The sequence below is a fragment of the Anas platyrhynchos genome, chromosome 5 (genome assembly GCF_047663525.1).
Source record: "Anas platyrhynchos isolate ZD024472 breed Pekin duck chromosome 5, IASCAAS_PekinDuck_T2T, whole genome shotgun sequence".
NCBI lineage: Eukaryota > Metazoa > Chordata > Aves > Anseriformes > Anatidae > Anas > Anas platyrhynchos.
The window spans coordinates 37647053-37663757 of NC_092591.1; the positions used below are offsets into that span (position 1 = coordinate 37647053).

At 39.9% G+C, this 16705-nt stretch overlaps 1 protein-coding gene across 21 annotated transcripts in view; it reads right to left on the reverse strand.

The window, feature by feature from the left end:
- RAD51B (RAD51 paralog B) overlaps window positions 1-16705 on the reverse strand; it is a 474920-nt gene that overhangs the window by 239839 nt on the left and 218376 nt on the right. The gene's annotated exons all lie outside the window — the stretch shown is intronic.

Sequence of the window (16705 nt, forward strand, 5' to 3'; positions counted from 1 at the left end):
ATGCCTATGTATGACAGGCGAACAACTTGCACACTGACACTGACAGCAACCAGTTTAACAATTCAAATATTCCCCATGGGAACATGCAGCAGTCACACTTCAGTCCACATCTTTCAAATCTGACTTGTATTCGTCATCCAAGCCCTCTGTATCCAGGACACTGCAAAGTATGCAAACCTTCCTGAGCTGTCTGGTGTCTGAGTGAATAAGTGCCTTTTTTGGGGGGGAAGGAGGGGATGGTAAATATTACTGGCCACAGCTCAGATGAGCTTTGCTCTACTTTTCACCTCCACTAAAATCCCAAAGGACTGAGCAGCATGTGGCCAGGAAAAGCTGCATCCAGACAGAGGCTATGAAAACATCTGCCTGTAGAGTCACTAAGACGGAAGTTAAGCTCTTCCACAACAGAGCACAAAACTCATTCTATGAGAACTCTGCTTTATATGTCTGGAACTGTAATTTGTATCCATGCATCACTGTTCTTAAAATCCCAGAAGTTCAGTGAGGACACATTTCAAAAGAAAGCACAGATACACAAGTCTGGGTTGTGCACCTCACCAAGCTTACGTGTCACTGCCATGCAGAAACTAAGACTATACATACAAGCTATGAGTGAGTATGCCTAAATTAGGCATAATACCTACCAAAAGTGAAAGAAGAATTTTCCTTGAAACTTTCTAGAAAAAAAATAATCATAAAACTGCATGTCACTAACAATATTTAAGTATGCATATTCTCTCATGCCTCGGGATGACTTCAGATCTTAATTTCTTCCACAGGCGCACTTCTCCGCCAGATTCTAACAAGGCTCTGCCAAAACCCAAGGATTACAGTGCAAAAACAGTTTTGTCCCTTCACCTATGAGATGTAGCAAATGGACCGCATTTAGTTGGCCTTTCATTCTCCAATCTCATTTTCCCTTACTGTAAAATCATAGCAGTATGTACAGCCAGAAGTTTCCAGTGAACATTCACCCTGCCCTGCAATATCTACGTCTGCACTGCAAGAACCTGGGTTAGAGATTGTTTTATACAAATGTTTCAGGTAGTCTCAAATATTTCAAGTAATAGCTAGTGTACTAGCATCACACATGTGCTCTCCCAAAGTTCAGTTATCCGTACTGTTAGCATGATGTGTCTTCTAAGGCTGAAGTTTACTGCTACTTCTTCCAGTCACTGCACATTCCTAGACGCTTGCCTGAACAACAGAGAAGACTGAACAGTTAAAATAGCAATTCCAAGCATAAAGACCTCTACAGTTTCACGTTCTCACTGATCTCCCGAAGCCTAACCCTGGAAAGCCATTCCACAACAAGGACTGTTTGTTTGTTTGTTTCTTTTTGTGGCCCTCTTCTGAACTCTTGTCCAGTATTTCCGTATCATCCTCAAAGTTTGAGGATCAGAAACGGATGCAAATTCCAAAACAAGTTTATTACTGTACCAAGACTATTAAACAGCATTCCTTTTCTCTACGTGGCAATCCTGCTAAAGTGTATTGGGATCACATTAAGAGGCTCTTTGCCGGAGCTGATTAGCAAAGACTGCTTCTGCTGAGGAAGTTTCAACTACTTTCCCAACCCAGGATAATCTCCAAATCACCGTTTAAGACAATTTCTTATGTTGTATGCACAAACTCGCATTCTTTCCTCTCATTTACATCGCCTTTATCTGGGTGTAGCAGAACAACACAGAAGTATGTCTAATCTTTAAAAAAGAGCTAAAAACCAGACAAGGAGATAAATGGAATAACCCAATAAGCCATGAAGATGTCCCATAAAAGTTGTGTGCAAGCATGCTGTTGAGTCAAAAGGGGAAAAGCCTTCAGTCCCACTGCCCATATTGGGAATTGCCTGGGAAACCATCGCATCAATGGAACTAATTTGGCACCATTCCACAGCATTAAATTCACAAGCAAAATCTTAAAAAAGTCAGTAGCTGCTACTGCTGCTATTTAAAAGTGTTCCTAGCATCCCAGCATTCTTTTATGCACTTAATGTTTTACCTAATTCTGATAGTCTGGGAAATATACACACCCATTCTATTAATTGCTTTTAGGAACAAGCATTTACCGTCATCTTCAGGACAGATTTGATTTTGTGGGAACAAATCATATCCTGGAACCAAAATCATAGTCAGGAGTTTCGTAGCACATGGACTTACCATGTCCACCTCTAGTACATCAGATATTTATCTGTAAAGGCCAAAGGACAAATATACTTTAAAAACTACACTACATTATCATTCATGTGTTTCCTTTTGCAACTTTGGTTGCACAAGCACTAAAGTGTAAACAGTACGATTCCCCCTTATCAGGGACCTGTGTCCTCCAGGATTTATTTAGAGGTGCCAGAATCAGGTTCCCCGACATCGTCACCGACTAACCCACAGCCACGGGATTATCCTATCAGTAAGACTGCTGGGAGAACAGTCTGGCTAAGGAGTAAAAGCCCTTGTTTACATACACATTCCTTTTTAACTAACAGGGAAATAACTCCAATTAAAAGTAATGAAATAGCTTAGTACACACATAACCACTGACACACGCTCCTATCATACACAGGGCCTTAAGTCTAGAACTACAAGTGGGAACTGTTAGTAAAAGATGGTCAGAAAATTAGGCCTCTGCCAGCTTTTGACAGCGGCTCTCTTCAAGTATTTTCTACCCAAGTACATCAAAGCTCAAAAAAAAACTCAAAACCCAAACCATCCAACCATCTATCAACTGTAGTTACACGGAGTTTCTGACTCAGTCTTTGGCTCATAGACAGTGCAATAAGATACAGCTTTTTCACTGCTGTTCCACGAGTTCAGCCTGAGTCGAGAGACAGACTGACTGTAGGAGAAATTATGTTTTACCTTTAGGTCACTGGTTTGGATCCATTACCAGTAGTAGCCAAATGTCATCACCAGCAGACAGTTGTTTATGGTCTGATGCGAAATGGATTTGCCTATTTACTGCAGTGTGTAGCGGAATTGCCATCTACATCACCAATGACTTTCCCAACAGCTTTAGAGATTCAGCAAAAGGCTAATGGGAACCCGAGCCTCCGTTCTGCTTGAGTTTGGTAGTGAAATTTCCAGGCCAAAGCTGAAACACGATGTTAAATCAGTAAAATAGCTTATGCTAATACCACTTGTGTTTAGTGGTCCAAGGAGAAGAGGAAGACAACTATTGCTTCCACTTTCAGCTTGGTGCCTTCCAGTAACGCTAAAATCTATGAAAAAGTACAGTCTGTTTTTAGCAAATATTTTCCTAACTACCGATGCAAGAAGGCATAGCTATTTGTGTCAATACAAAACTTCCAGGAAGCACCAAAATTCTTTTCATCTAACCTATATTAGGTGTTAGGAAAACGTTCATGTTGACCGTCAGGTGGGATTTAAACCACTTTTTAAATGCACCTTGGTTGCATCTGGTTAGTTACGGTATGACCATCACTGACGTTATAACCAGTTACTTTTTCAAGGAATGTCAACATTTGAGGGCTATGACTTACTGGTAGTTTAATATTATCCTGGGATTAATAAGAGAGGAGAAAAGTGGACTGTGAGTTATGAGAGGATGTGTACTGCAAGAGATTTGGCAGGGCAGGGTTCTCATTAGGCCAAAATGCAGGATGTCCTAGGTCTGTGTGCATGCTATTAATCACTAGTTAAGGCATACCAATAAAAGTAGTTTTTCCATTAAAAAAAAAAAATCATTGCTCATTTCAGGAGGAATAGAATCATCCTATCTACTGAGTTCAGATTTTTGGAAAAAGCAGATTTTCTTCAAGTACTGTTCAAAACAATCTCACATCACATAGATGGCTTAAGAAGAGACTATTTTTTTTCCTTCTGCCTTCAGATAGGACTGTTCCTTCTTAAAATTTAAGAAGTATTTATTCACCTGAGATAGCAGAAAAGAATCTTCAAACCATCAACATATTTAACATCAATAAAAGTAGATGGATTTATGATTAAGGAATTAGAGATTAAAAGAACAAGATTCTTGTCTTTCATAAAAGCCCTCAGTTAAGAAACAAGATACGTATTAGAGAGTCATCAAAATATGTAACCTCGCATGCAGGTTAGTTCATAGATATAAGAAATGTAGCACAACAAAAAGGAGGATATACAGAAAATGATGGTAAGAGACCAAGTAAAAATCGGACAAAACAGCAGCATCACAGGCTCGCAGGATATTTCAAGTTGTCTCAAAAAGTCTCTAGTCCTACCTCCTGCTCAAAGCTGAGACAGCTGTGAGGTCACACCAGGCTACTGAAGAGTATATCACAAAAAGGCCACCAGTCACAGCACTGAAAGATGCTACAAGATCAAGAGGTAAAATAATTTTGTCTCTTGCCTTGCCTTTTTATATATATATATATATATATATATATAATTACATAGACTGTTATCTTAGGCTTTGCTTTATTTTTTTGAAAAGTCTGTGTATTGAAAAGAACATGATTGCCTCAGTCATAACAATATAGAATTGTGGCCATGGAGATGGAACGAAGATGGAAAAGGAAGGAGCAGAAGTGAAGGAGACAAATAAGAGGCTTTCTTTTGAGCTTAACTATCTACAATCACAGTGAGGGAGTATACTGTTTAATATTTTGATCATCATTCTGCTCGCTCCACAAAAGGCAGCACACAGTATTAAAAAGATAACTGGTATAGATCTGAAGTTTAATACAACAATACTGAAGTTAGAAAGACCACTTTCACATTCAAAACAAGTAATCGAGTGATTACAGGTAGTCAGATCTGAGTATCTGAACTGAGAAAACCCCATAGAGTTTCAAGTGCCCGTGATGCAGTCTTTTCCAAAAGAGTGTAAATAGGGCATGTCACCTCACCAACACCCAGGACCACAACGTACTGATGGTGCCAAAGAAGGAAACCACACTGCGAAGAGGAAGCAACAAATTCAGTTTAAACATCTTGCAGGTTTAAAACAACTTTATCATAACCAGAAACAGCTATTAATTTTGAAGCAATAACACATCATTAGCAATTAAACTGCCAAAACTGTGTAGTAAGCTCTCAAACACTTTCAATGGCACTATTGAGTGCAGGGATTGCTCACTGCTACGTGCAAGGCTACCACTGGTAAGCAATTGTTAAAATGAGAGATTTGAACATAATACACCACTACCACAAGCACCTGTGCAAAATGCAACGCAAACACCACAGAATTTCATACGGATGTAAGAAGTAGGGCAGGTAAACTGTTTTATTTTTGTTTTGTTCTTCACTAGTAGAGCAAAAGGATGACCTCAGAAAGCAACATTTTTGGGGTTGGGAGGGAGCAAAACTGGTGAGAGAGAGAGGGAGAGAGAGAGAGAAAGAGAGAGTGAGTAAGTCATATGTTAGTTTGTGTAGCATGTCTCTGGTTATGGTCACGAACCTCAGCCTGTTCTCCTCACATCTTCAAGATATATATTTTATCAGACCAAACATCTCCACTAAACATGTTACTTGATGAAACTTTTTTTTCATTGAAACCACTGTTACTGCAAAAATTTTCAGCATAAACAAAATAGGAAATACCTTATCATGCTGAATGCTGATGAAAATACAATCTTTTATGGACACAGCAATTTACTTATTTACTTGAAATGCACCTGATTCACTACTCCACTACACCAAACTGCAAGTGAATTTCTACCCCCATAAATACCAATGCAAAAGAACAACAATCAAATCCTGGGCTGAAACTATAATAATCTTGAAATCACCCTAATTGCTTGCACTGGGCTACTAAACTATGTGCCATTTGACTTGTTCACGGTTACTATTCAGCCTGCTGGTCACAAATACCTTTTCATAACCCCTAAGGAAAGCAAGATATCCTCACCTAAGGGAAAGCCCCAGGTAACTGAGTTTTCCAGCTCCTTTACACAGCCAGAACTGCATGAAGGTGATGCAGCCTCCCCTCACCCACAGGATTTTCCCATCCAGGCAGATGACATCTCACTTTAAGAAAAGGCAGGTTCATCTCGGGATACATCTATAGGGTTCACGGTAAATACCAGGAAGATTAGCCTGTGGTGACCTCTCTGCCACTCATCTGCTGCCGGAACCTCGGGATCTGAGCGGCTCATTTCATGCTAGCTCCCATGACCGTAACACACTGCTGTCACGGCGGTGACTAAGAAGCAGATGCACCCTCAGGAAAGGGAGAGCTGGGCAGCTGTTGACCATAAGCCAAGACAACGAACTCAACGGATATAAAGGGCTTCACGTGTTGATCCCATGCTGTTCAGAGTTACCTCATGCTAACCCGGGGGAAAAGAACGTGACCAGAGCCTTTGACAGTTTGTGTTATTCTGGTTGAACTGGCATTAGACCAAACCGGGGATTCCAAGGATCATGAGGTTTTTGGCATTTAACTTGAATCCACCATGAACATTTCCTCTTGAGATTCAGATTCAGACACTGAATGACACAATATTAGTTTGTATGCACTGAACTTTATCTGAAACTTCACTCTTGTCTTTTATTCCTACCGAATGCTAACGGGAAGATTTACTCTCTGAAGTGACCTCTGAAGTTTCCAAGACCTTCATCTTTTTAGTCCCTTGCCCTTCAATGGGTAGCAGTTTTCTACCAGCAATTTAAGAACATTAATTAACTCTGAAACTTGACAGCCACTGTTTCAACTCTTTAAAGAGACCACAGATATTATCAGTTAAAAAAAAGACACTCACCAAAACCAAAAAAAAAAAAAAAAAGAAGGAACAGCAAGAAATAAACCAACAACCAGACCTATGAACGGATCCTACAGCAGTGGCTGCTGCGGGTGACTGGGCCCAGGGCCTGGGTACACCGGGCAGGTGGTCACTGCAGCTGCAAGATGTGACTACAGGCCCCTAGCAGGCTGAATGCCACATTTAGTAGCACAAACGACAGTAACAGTGAAAGACATGGCACCTCAGGGTTCAGTGCAGACTAGCCTCTGAACTGCACAGCGAAGACATGAGCACTTCTCCTGCTGAAATTCATCCTGTTTCTCATTGTCACGCGTTACCTGAGCCTGGTAACTGCAGGTTACCACAGCCAGGCAATGGGCGTTAACAGCTCCCCGCTAATCCTTCCTACTGATCTTCAGACGAGGGCTGTATTGTCTGACTTACCTTACAGAAAAACACAAAAAACTACACTCGCTTGCAAAGCAAGTCTCCAGTAGGGAATAATTTTGCACAAAAGGGTCAGGAGACCAAAAGAGCTGAAAATTACTCCATGTAATGAACCAACCTGCAGCAAGTAAAGATGACAGAGGACTTGCTTCAAAGCTGTGGTAGTGATCTCAATCCAAATACTAATACAGATACAGGCTAAGAGGAATTTGAGACAGCGAATTGATACTATGGGATAGATCTGTTAGAAAATGGGAATTCATGTACCTCTACTCTCAATACACTTGAAAAAACAGCAGCCTATTCCTCTACAGTATATATTTCCAGAGTATCTTAGAGCCAAAAACTTCAACCACTTCTGGATTCTGACCGATTATCAGTGATTTTAATTAAGACCCATCGTGCATCATTTACAGTTCCTCCTTAAAAGCAGACGAGGAAATCCAGCTGACTGGCTTGCTAAGCAAAACCAGCAACAACAACAACAACAAAATCAATAAGAATTTGAAAATTTACCATATAGAAATAGGAATTAAGATAAGAAAGGGAAACAATAAATTGGATGAAATCAGATATTTTAGGAAGAAAACAAAAATTTATTTATTTTGTGTGCAAGACATCATGTTTATTAGCTTTTTTCTTCAAAGCTACAGAGACATAGCTGTTGAAGCTTGAAATTTTAGTTCCATTCCCATTTGCTTTTAAATTAAACAAATGATCTCAGTTTTTGGAGCAGTTTTTGACTCTAGGGAAACTATGCCATTAAGAGAGTGCCAGAAACACATCTAATTGATGCATGTCCCAAAAACAGCTCAAAAGAGCGCAGACATACCACATATAGATTTCAAGGAAATTACTGAAAGGCCACAGAGCTTCAACAGAATGTGATATGTGAAACACAGCATATGAAAGACTCAGTATCAAAAGGGTAAATTCAGCTCAAGAGATATTAATCTGATTACCTAAGAGGTACTATGAATCGGATACGCTCCTTTGTGCGCCATATCCAAACCTGGACAGATGGAGGAGACTTTATGCTCCATTTTCTGACATGTAATTAGTTTTTAAGGGATTATCGAGTTACAGATAGAAAGTTTCAAGCAATTTTTTCATATGAGAGAATTGTGTACAGTAACCAGTGCATTTTCCAACTTTATTTCCATATGATTTGCTGTTTCCTTGAGTGGCACTGTGGATTACAAGCTTCACAACTTGACTTTTCTGTTCTCATTTTCACTTGAGTGCTCTCTGTGCACCTGCCTGACAGCAAACCAGTCCTACAACATCTCTAAACAAAGCGCTTTACATAAAGCTCAAACTCAAGACTTGTACAGAGTAAACTGAGGCTAATTTTATGCATTTTTTTTTTTTAATCCATATAAGTAATCTTTCTGCACCATCTCCCCCTCTCTCCTTCCTACACTCATTGCCATTTTCCAGGGTTTAGATACAAAAAAAGAAAAAGGTCAAAATAATATGGCTCCTTCCCATGCCAGATCATGCGGTGATGCCACAGCCTAACTTCCATGACTGTGTTTGATGAAGTCACTGGCCTTGGACTATCAGTCAGTTAGCTATTAAAATATTACCATTTCACATTATGGCAAGTAGCACTTTTAAAAAACAAATTTGAAATGTGTTTTTGTTTATAAACTGCATTTTAGATTGCAGTATAACAAAACAAAAATCTCCAACTAGGGCATCTTTAACTTTGCATTTTACACTAAAAAAGGCTGCTTGCAGGGCTTATCAAATCACTTAGTTTTGTAGACCACGACAGCATCCCCAAGAGGCTACCTTCTGTTTCTCTCTCCATCAGCATCCCAAATCTGGAAGATTTCACTTGCATATACAGGTATATGAATAACAATTACATTTGCACAAAAAGAGGGAAAGGCTTTGCCTGCCTCCACAAGCATTGCCCTATATAGTTTTAATTACTTTGAATATAGCTTTTAATCATTTCAGCAAAGAGACACAGTCATCAATCCCTGCGTTAAGGAGCGTTCAGGGAGAACTGCTTTGGAAAGGATGACTTGGGAGCAGCAGCAGGGCCAGGAGGCAGCAGGGCAGGAGCTGCAGCGGGTACGCAGTTGCCACTTGTGGCTGAGGCAGCCGTGCCGGGGAGCCGGGGCTCGCTGCCAGCCAACTGCTAGGGAAGCAAGGCGAGGAGGCGAGTCCATGAAGAAAGACTGTATCAGCGTGGGAGGACTATGACCTTTTGATCTCCGAGATGTTCCTGATGTACCAAAGTGACATGTCAGCTCTAATAGGCTATACTCCCCAACTGGTGGCAGGGGCCTACAAATTACTGTGAGATCTGAAGGCATTTGTTGTGATGATCCTGGCCTGGATGGGGCACATCACCACTTCCCCAGCAGGACTATCTGGCAGGCTGTCCCAGCAGTTCCCAAACCCGGGGTCGTAACCTCCAGCAGGGTCACAGCAGTACAGAGTGGGGTCACAAGCCTGACAGAGATTCGATTGTATGTGTTAGTATTTAGGGTCGCAGGCTCGGCTGGAGTGAGTTCACCACCAGAAACAGAGGCACAAACAGAAACCATGTGGGAGCAGCTGGCCTAACAGATTTCACGCTCAGCAACTTCTTGATACTCAGATGTGCCCATGCGACTCTGTTACACGTCCATGCACCAGCCTGAAACAACAGCTCCCCTGCCAGGTACCAAAATGGTTCAGATTACTCCCAAAGAATCATGGATGCTTACCCTGTAGCAGCATCTGCTGTGTCCTATTTCTACCATTTCTTCACCTGTCTTTCTGTACAGCACTATGACCACTTGAGCTGCTCTTCTCTGAATGCTCCTTTATTTTTACTGCTTAGTATACTGATTGAGGAGACAAGTAGAACCCAGATTGGATGAATTTCCCCACGTGGAGCATGCTAAATCTGCTCAAACTGAAGCTCCCTATTTTCATTAAATTAAGAGATCATACACCAACCATATGCTGTCTTTTTATTATATTATGTTTGGGTTTGGACGTAACCTTTTAGCAGCAGAACGTCACTGGGAAGAAGTTCATTCACATGCCACATCACCCAGCTTCAACCTCCAAAAAGGCTAATAGGTTATAAAACTTCCATCATTTATGACAATAAATCATTATTACAATAATAAAGCAGGAAATACACACAAATTAAGCAGAAACACCAATGTCCTCTTTTTACCATTAAGGGGAGTCATCAATCATAGAGGCTGCCCGAGATTAACAAGGAGCCACTTTTTCAAACATCCTGCAGTAAACCCAGAGGAAACGCAGCTGGAACTACAACCAGAACATAGACATCAAACCTTGAAATCATTCTGTCCTCTCTTCCTGGCCCTCCCGATCTGCATAACACCTGATCCCAAAGTCACTCCTAAATGGTCCATGTCCTGAAGGTGAGCTGTATGGTTCATGTAGCACCGCAAGCCAAATACAGTGATGCTTCCCCATACACAATAATCTGTCAGATCTCTCCCAGTCCCACCAGAAGAGGGATCCACTGTTGGTACTATAAAACTCCACAAGAAATGGGACCAACTGCTAATACATAATGAAGATTCCATTTTTATTTTTCCTCAGCCTGTTTGTACAGATTTAAGTAGAATCCAGTAAGTTACGAACAGCATTGGGCAGAATTTAATTGATCATAGTGCATGGGGGCCAGTGCTGTGTAGCTTGTACCTACCCTTGAATAATCTTCACAATGCATTTTGAAAGATAAGTTAGTTTGGAGCAGTTCCACCAACACTAGGGTACAACGTAGGGCTGCAGAACGAGTCTGGAATCAAACCATATCTTTTGTTTCTGATTTAAGACATTGATTTGCAGGACCACAGAGAAAATGCAAGTTGATCTTCTCTATTCTGCATAGAATGGGAAATGTTTATTTTAAAACATTTTAGGGCACAAAGAGATGACAAATTGCAGTCCTGTTATAATTCTTTACAGCTATATGCCATGAAAGTCAGTGGCTGACCTGTGCAGGCTCTCAATCTATTGCAGTTAAAGGAAAACAGGAAAAAACTAGTGTTGGGAAACAGAATTCTGAAGCAAACCCATTTTACTTTGTGTTGAAAGATGCAACGTACTTGGTCTGGCATTGTCTCAGCTGAGGTAAGCAACCAAGAGGTGCTAGCTTCTAACCACTCAGCTCTGACTGTAAGCACTTCTGTTATCATGCTTCTGATGCTATAGATGAGTGATTCCCAGCAAATACACCTGAAGGGATTTTGGATTACAAATTGTAGATAATGATTGTCAGTCATATCACATCTTCAGAAAGAAACCACAACAAAGCAGTAAAACTTGGTATTCTATCATCACAACAATTAGGAAAGAAGGAACGGAGATTCTCTTAAACTGATATATAGAGGTCTTTGAATGCTCCTGCTGACAGTTTTCAACCCTTTCGTAGTCTAGATCAAGCGATTACATGTGTCATTCAGCTTGAAACTTCCATAGACACGTACAGTCTCTGTAACACCATTTTACTGAGAGATTTATATTTTGATTAAAAAGCCGTTAAAATTTGGCTGGATGTTATATGTCACTACTTCCCACTTGTTGAAATATAGCATCAAAATTAGCACAGGCTGACATGACCACTGTTATCGTGAAATCTAACTGCTCCATGCACCACAACCCTGCATCATGAAGAAACAATCACAATACCATTTCCCCTAATGGTTGGTATCATTTCTCCCAGGCCCTATAGTGATGGTGCACTTCCTTGAAGCATTCTCAGCAACTAGGAGGACTTTTTCCTTCCACTGAAGCACTGAGGAGCACAGTTACTAGAAACACGAACACAGTTCAAGCACAACAATGAAACCTCATTATTTCGAGCAGGTTCTTTTTTCTTTCTTACATGTATCAATGAGATTTATCAACACGTCTCTTTCTTCTCTTTCTTTTTGCTATCAATTTCTTACCTATCCTGAAGTGCTACATCATATCCTGACTCCCACCAGGTAAACGAAGAGTTTCTTTCTCACCTTTCAATGTATGTGAGCCTTACAATCTTTTTCTGAAGATTTTTGAAGCGGGAGAAGTAACTCAAAGGCAGAGACCAGCCTGAACACAAGGCTTCCCGCAGCATTGTTGACAGGGATCACAGGGTCTATGCCGGGGTAGTTTATTAAAAGACAGCTGAGACATGAAGTCCAGCAGCACATTATAGAATTAGGAAAAAAAATAACTCCAGCTGTTCCATTACAGCTCACATGAACTGGAACCAATGAGTTGAGTAACTTGATCGACTCCTACACTGAAGTCATGGTTACCCAGGGCTCGGACCTGGAGGCATAGCCCCATGGCTGATGGACTCACTGGACTCTGCTGTCCCTGTGTGGGAGGGTAACTTGGCTTTGGGCTGAGTGGGTATATCAAGATAAACCACATAGCAGAGAACTCTATTACCTTTTCAGAGATGTGGTTTAGTCCTCTGGGTTCACACAAGCACATCAGTGGTGGGTAACGTACTTGTCAGTATGCATAGATGCATTATTTGAGGTGAATTCTAACAATTATCTGGCAACACCACTATTGTTATTTGTACTCATTGCTTTTTTCTGCACATTAAAAACTCTAACCTTCATAGGGTCTACATAAGGGGTCACAGTTTAAAGACCTTTCTCTCCCCATACCACAAATTGCACTCAAGGTTCATGAACAGGCCGAGCAGTCTCCCCACCTCCAGATTATTCCACAATGATAACAAAAATGTTTTTAGTAAATACTGCCAAATTTTGGGGTCTCAAAAAGTCAGTGTGGATTTTTATTAAAAAGATGGGATATTAACTATTTTAATTAAATGATAAAATTCATAAATTATTTTTTTTAAATAACACCAGTGTTTCATTGATCCAAGACAAACTACCTCCTACCAAGCAAACTTGTGGTAATCAGCCTATAACACATTTACAAAGCATGCAGTTAAAACATTACAGGCTTAAAACATGTCAAAGTACTATGATATTTTTACTTAAATTCGTACCATGCTGGAAAACTTCACTAAGACACGAATTATTCTGCATTAGCTGCAAAACTACAAGGAGGAAGTGTTTTAGAAACTTGTTTAACAGCTGCTCTGTCAGTTCAAAGTTCCTGCAAAACAGGTATGTTTCGGGTTCTCGCAGAATATGGTTTTTTTTTATTTTTATTTTTATTTTTATTAGGTCACTTGCAGGTCCAACCTTAAACATAAGCGTACACATAAATCAATCAATAAACAAACAAACAAAACCAAACAACAGACTCCTATCTTTGGGGGCCCCTCACTTCTCGTGGTAATTCCTTCAGTGTTATCTCTCCTTTCAGCACCAGGACCAGAAAAAGGGATTTGAAAGGAGGTAAGTAATAAACTACAGAACTGGTCTTTCCCTGAGGTGAACAGCAGGTCAACTTATTACTTAGCAATGGGAATATCTTGAAATACTTCAAAAAAAAAAAAAAAGTTGCAAAGAATATATCCCTACATCACTTAAAACTGGGAAACCAAGTAAAATGTTTCAACCACAACCTAGAAAGGCAAGAGCAAAGCAAAGAATAGAATTCAAACATTCCAGTTTCAAATCTTCTGCCCCCTAGACTAAAATCCCATGATCAGAAGCAGGAAAACCCTGTGGGTGGAAGATGTTATGGTAGCTTAGCTTTCTTCAGTCTCCACAATGCGAAAGACTATTTCTGCTCAACATCTTAAAAGAACTCGGGATCACAGCAACAAAGATGGAAAGGTCAGACTAAACTCATTGCTCACATTGTGCATTAAAAATATACAGTGCTATGACAAACTGCTTGATGAACACAAATGGCAGAAGACCGAAAACTGGCCTCCCCAGAGTTAGCACAAGTTTACAGACAATTTTAAACACAAAATAATTCTGACTTTTCCAAATAAATATTTGAAAGTGCTAGCTGAGACTGAAGAAGCCTGAGACAGAATTTCCCTTCTTGCCTTACGTTTGTGCATGCTGGGAGGAGGACTCTGTTCTTGTTCATGCCAACACTCTCCTGACCTTTTTCTGAGAAAGATGGGGCTTGTCTTCGATGTCTGCAAGAGGAAGCGTAAGCTTGCCGCTGGCAGATGTATTAACAGGACAGGCACTGGTGGACTAGAGGGGACCTCAATAGGTCACACTGTGCTATCTCTTTGCACCGCTTTACAATTTGAGTTACTTTGCTCAACCTGATTTTTCCAAGACTAATACTTATGAAACACAGAAATCTCAACTTCCAGCTAGCACTCAAACAAAACGCCTGAGAATTCATTTCTAAGAATCCTCTATGTTAGGTAAAGTCCAGTCATATGAACTTTACAGAAATAAAAATAGTGCAGTCACAGCCACAAATAATGGCTTAATCCTTTACACTAATGCAGCTTAAAGCTCTCTAATTGTTAAAGAGATTGTTATTTTAACTTGGGGGTAAGGGGTAATTGTTATACATTTAAATAACAAAATTTTAATTCTTTAGGCCACATTTTGAAGCCTAGTTGTGGGCTGGTCTGACCATCTCTGAACAACTTAAAATAACATTAAACCTTCTCAAACTTGTCTTTTACTGGAACAGGTAAAAATCTATTCCATAAAGCACGCATGAAATGCAAAGAGCAGCATCCACATCAAGCTCCATCCAGTCTATCCCCTTTGATGACAGGATATGTAAGAACGGTATGGCTACAAATAAAAACGGAGTTTGTCTTCTAGAGAGGTGACAGCCTCACATGCCTGAGACTTTTTGAGTTGAAGAAAAAAAAAAAAGAAGTCTTACTGAAGTTCAGATAATAATCTGGCAAATATGTAAAGGCCAAATGAATGCCAAGGCTCAGTCCATAGGTACAAAAACTTTTCTATTTTATTCAACATTTATCTGCAGCAAACTAAACATGTGTTCTGTCTTGAAGCAGATGTATGCACAGAACTGGGAATTTAGCTGGACATAACATTTTCCTGCAATGAGTAAAAACAAGCACAGTTCAACAGCTCTTACGTTGCTATGTAAGTGGTGAGATTTTACGATCTGTGCTGCTTTTATACAGGCTTTATTATTCTCATAAAAATCTAACATGTTTTTAGGACACAAGTTTTCACGTATTACAATATAATTTTAAAGAAGACAAACTTTGAGCCTGAAGCAGCTTGACAACGTCCTTTCAGCTTGCTCATCAGATTAACTTTGTCACACATCAAGTGAACAGCTTCCTTGGTTTCTTGCCTAATCTAATACATAGACCACAAAATACCCTTCCAAAGCACAATCAGAAGCAAAACCAAAAGCCACTACAACATTCCATTTCTTTCCAACAACACATTTAGTTTGAAATTTTTATTTCTGTCTCTTTCTAAGAAAGATCACCCTTTTAGCAAGCCATTTAGAATGACAGGACTGGTTTCAGATAGGTTTAAAACAACATATTAGACATATACAAACCAAGAGGTCTGATTTGCTTACAGGACTAATAATGTGTTACGGGTCCTTTCACATCTAGGTCACTGGTTCAAATTCAGCTTAAGTTGGTGATGAGTGAAAAGGAAGAATGAGGTAAGAACTCAGACGTGAATCTGGCTTCCATTCCTGACTGCAACATATTCTCTTTGTGTACATGGACTACTCACCTAACAACTCTTTCCTGTGCAGTTGTAAAATAGGAGTAAATACTATGAATATCACTCCGACCCTGGAAGGCGAATTCTTTAAGGAATCTTAAAGTATGCAAGACTGTCAGAAGATTAACATATTGCTACTCTTAGGCTGTTTGATAGTCAATATGAAATAAATTAGGGGGAATTTTCTCAGGACAGGTCAACACCCTAACGTTGAAAAGAAAAATATCAGCCATGCTTTTGAAAGCATTATAAACATGGAGAATGTTTATAATGTTGAATGGGCTTGTAATTACCTTTTTTTTTTTTTTTTCTTCATAGGTAGACAGCATGGGTTAAAACTGAAGCAAACTGGCAATCCAGAAGCAACCACATTATGGATGAGAAAGATGGGAGGAAAAAAACATGTGGTATGGAGATGCACTGTGCTCTGCCATTATACAACACAGCTGGTAAATACCACCTCTGTTAGTTGATGGAAGTGGAAAGGACGGGGGAGAAGGAAAAGTTGAACACCCTTGCTATCCCTTGATAGAACTTGAATTACTAAAGGAGCTTGCATCACTGCTGTGCAATTCTTGTTTATCCTTGGAAGGCCAAACAGCTCCCATTTTTAAAAAGTGCCATGCTGGCATGTTTTACCATTTCAGACACTTAATTAAAAGTGAGGAACGAGAAAAACAAAGGCAACTACACACACAAAGGCAACCAACACATTTTCACTCATTCTTGGGTTAAAAGTTGAAAAATAATGATGGCACAGAGTTCAGACACAACACGGTATCTTCATTAATAAGCTGTAATTACTATGAAAATCATCATACCATGTGTTACACAGTCATGATTTCAGAACTACGGCTCATACATAGCACTGCACATTTCTGACATTTTCAGGAAAATTTTGAAGGATTACAACTTTTTCCAGAGACTCTTCAAAATATTTTAACCACAAGAAAAAGTATGTGATGCT